General features: G+C 37.2%; 1 protein-coding gene across 1 annotated transcript in view; it reads left to right on the forward strand.

The window, feature by feature from the left end:
• MARCHF3 (membrane associated ring-CH-type finger 3) overlaps positions 1–4040 on the forward strand; it is a 74944-nt gene that overhangs the window by 21654 nt on the left and 49250 nt on the right. The gene's annotated exons all lie outside the window — the stretch shown is intronic.

Below are 4040 nucleotides of genomic sequence, written 5' to 3' on the forward strand. Positions count from 1 at the left end.
ATGTTCTTCCCTTTTGGTTTTCTAACTCCAGGTCTTTGCACACTTCATTATAGTAATTGACTTTGTCTTCTTGAGCTGTTCTTTGAAATCTTCTGTTCAGCTCTTTTATCTTGTCATTTCTTCCATTTGCTTTAGCTACTCTCCACTCAAGGGCAAGTTTCACAGTCTCTTCTGATATCTGTTTTGGTCTTTTCTTCCTTTCTTGTCTTCTTAGTGACCTTTTGATTTCCTCATGGACAATGTTCTTGATGTCATTCCACAATTCCTCTGGTTTTCAGTCACTGGTGTTCAATGCATCAAATCTATTCTTTAGATGTTCTCTAAATTAAGGAGGGATATATTCAAGGTCATATTTTGGGCTCTTGTGGATTTGTTTTAATTGTCTTCAACTTTAACTTGAACTTGCATATGAGCAGTTGATGGTCTGTTCAACAATCAGCTCCTGGCCTTGTTTTGGCTGAAGATACTGAGCTTTTCCATCACTTCTTGCCACAGCTGTAGTCAGTGTGATTCCTGTGTACTTAGCAAAGTCTGTGTGTATAGTTGTTGTTTGTGTTGTTGAAAAAAGGTATTTGCAATGAGTAAGTTGTTGGTCTTGCAAAATTCTATCATGCAATCTCCAGTGTTATTTCTATCACCAAGGCCATATTTTCCAACTACTGCTAAGTCTTCTTTGTTTCCAACTTTTGCATTCCAGTCACCAGTGATAATCAACACATTTTGATTTCATGTTCAGTCAATTTCAGACTGCAGAAGTTGGTAAAAATCTTCAATTTCCTCATCTTTGGCTTTGGTCGCTGGTGTGTAAATTTAATAATAGTAACATTAATTGGTGTTCCTTGTAGGCATAAGGATATTATCTATCACCGACAGCACTGTACTTCAGGATAGATCTTGAAACATTCTTTGTGATGATGAATGCCACACCATTCCTCATCAATTTGTAATTCCTGGCATAGTAGATCATGTGATTATCTGATTCAAAATGGCCATTACCAGTCCATTTCAGCTCACTAATGCCTAGGATACTGATCTTTATGAGTTCCATTTCATTTTTGACAACTTCCAGTTTTCCTAGATTCATACTTTGCACATTCCATGTTCTGATTATTAATAGATATTTGCAGCTGTTTCTTCTCATCTTGAGTCATGTTGCATCAGCAAATGCAGGTCCTGAAAGCTTTACTCTATCCACACTGTTAAGATCAGCTCTACTCTAAGGAGACAGCTCTTCCCCAGTCATACTTTGAGAGCCTTCTAACCTGAGGGGCTCATCTTCTGGACTGTATTGGACAATGTTACAGGGCTATTCATAAAGTTTTCCAGTACATATAAGACAGTGTTTCACTACTATTCATAAGGTTTGCACTGGCCAATTATTTGAAAATTTGATGGCCTCTTCCTTCTTCCCATCTGTCTTAGTCTGGAAGCTCCGCTGAAACCTGTCCATCTTTGGTAACTCTGCGGGCATTTGAAACACCAGTGGCGTAGCCTCCAGTCTCATAGCAACACACAAGCCACCACAGTATGACAAACTGACAGATAAGTTCATCTTCCTTAGCTGTTCCAAACTGCTCCACTCACTTCCTGGTCTCCCTCAGCCCTTCCAAGCCTGCCACTGGCTTGCTTCCTTCCTGGACTCCCTCAGCCACTCTTGCCCTGTAGTGTAGGGTTCCAGAAAATCTGTGACCTCCTTGAAAGTGTACTGAACACTGGGTGTCTGTGCATCTCAGGGTAAAGGGTTCAAGCTTTATCAGATTCTCAGAAATGTCTGAGACCCACGAAAAGGTAAGAAGCATTGTTCTTGAGTCTTTCCCTAAACTGTCTTAAGGTACTCCTTGGACTAGTCCAACTTTCTGAAGTCTGCTGAATATAAGAATTTGGGCAGTAGGACTTGATTGTCTTCTGAGAATCCATCACTTCTTAGACCCAACCCTCTACCGTGCCAACAAATAAATAAAATAAAAAATAAACAGGAAAAATGTGTGCTTCAAAATATTTAATCATACATATTTAGACAATTTAGGGCAGCAGAATCAAGAAAGCAAATTAATGTGCTTAAGAGAAAAAAATGACCTTAACTAAGCAGATGGAAAAATTCAGATAATATAAAAAATGAGGTACATAAAAGTGTGAAAAATGAAGATGGTTTCATCACAAACACTGTGCCAAGAAAAAGGGAAAACTTTAAGAGGGAGAAAAACCCATTGCCCTCCCTATGCTAGTCCCCTTCCTCTAAAATGGAAATGTACATACTTATAAATTATAGAGTATTAAAGTGCCAAGAACAGTAGCAAAGGGTAAGGACTCAGAAAATGTAAGTGTTATTATTAGTAGTAGGATGCTAAGATAAACAAGATGTTGAAAAATATTCGGGAATAGGAAATATAATCATAGCAAGAAAGATTAAGATTTTTTTTCTATAAAATTTTTTTTTTCTATAAAAACTAGATCTTGCAAACATTCTGCTAAATGAGGAGAGCTAGTCACAAAGGACCACATATGGTTTGATTCCATTTATATGAAATATCCTGAATAGGCAAATCCATAGAGATTGAGAGTTGCCTGGGGCTGGGGAGGTGGGGAGAACTGGAACCATTCTTGGTCTTGGCTAAGAAGTGTGAGGTTTCTTTTGGGGTGATGAAAATTTTCTGAAATTGATTGTAGTGATGGTATCACAACTCTATGCATATATTAAAAGCCCATGGAACTGTAGACTTTAAATGGGTGAACAGTATGGTATGTGAATTATATCTCAATAAAGTTGTTAAAACAGGAACTCTGGTGGGCAATAGGTAAGTGCTCAGTGCTGTCAGTGGTTCAAACCCACGAGGTACTCAGTAGGAGAAAAGATCTGACTATCTGGTTCTGTAAAGATTACAGCCTAGGAGACCCTATGGTAGACCCAGAGTATAACTACTCTGTCCTATAGGAATGGTATGAGTTGGAATCAACTCGATGGCACAAAAACGAAAACAAACAAACAAAAAAAACTTAAAAAAATCTAAGACATGAGAACTCCTTGGTTAATAAAACCTAAAGTGTTCTATAGATTTCACTAAAGAATATCTCCACGTTGCATAAATTTTATTTTGTAGTTATTTCCTTTTGCCTTGCCACATCCTCACTGAATGTAGTTATTTTTCAGATATAACAAGATTATGTCTTACAAAGAGCTGAAAAAGTACATATTTTGATGAATAAATAACTTTTGGGTTTCAACACTAACGTCATTGATTTTAAGCAGATGAACCAGTGTTTAGAAAAGTATTATAGCCATTTCATGACTTCCACTTCTCCCACCCCTTTTCTTCCATCATCTATTTAGCAACTTTGTGAAGAACAAGCCCACACAAGCAGCAAAATTGTTAGGAAGGACTACATTATTTTCTAGAATGGAAAATATTTTCCATTCATCTCTCAATTTATGCTTTTATTGGTTCTTCCCAGATATATATTATTAAATGCCTGTAAATTCCATTCCACAACTTTCCTGCTGTTCCTACTTGCCAGTGTTTCATATATGCCATACTAACCAATTTCCCTCAGAATCCTAAAAGATTTTGAACCACACTATGTATTCCAATCTTCTGTTTCTACTTATGATAGCACTGCTGTAGGTGAAGCTTTGATAATATAATAAGTAGAAAATATTTTGTGTTTTATCCCTTTAATCTAACCTCAATCTCCACAAACAGAAACTTACACATTATCTTATATGTCACATCTCAAAATTAAACCTGTTTTTCAGTGTTCTAATTAAAGGCTTCAAAAGCTATTTACTGTTTCCCTCTTTCATATTATACTAACAGAAACACAACTTTTCCTTCATATAAAAACAAAAACCAAACTCAATGCCGTTGAGTCAAATCTGACTCATATAGACCCCTCCTTGGGTTTCCTAGGTGGTATCACTATGGAAGTAGATTGCCCCATCTTCTTTCTAAGGAGTGGCTGGTGGGTTTGAACCGCCAGCCTTCTGGTTAGCGGTGAAATGCCTCAAGCACTAAACCAGCAGAGCTCCTTTCCTTCATATACAC

This window comes from Orycteropus afer, unplaced genomic scaffold (assembly GCF_000298275.1).
Source record: "Orycteropus afer afer isolate SDZICR_OR568_19922 unplaced genomic scaffold, OryAfe1.0 scaffold00086, whole genome shotgun sequence".
In the NCBI taxonomy this organism is placed as follows: domain Eukaryota; kingdom Metazoa; phylum Chordata; class Mammalia; order Tubulidentata; family Orycteropodidae; genus Orycteropus; species Orycteropus afer.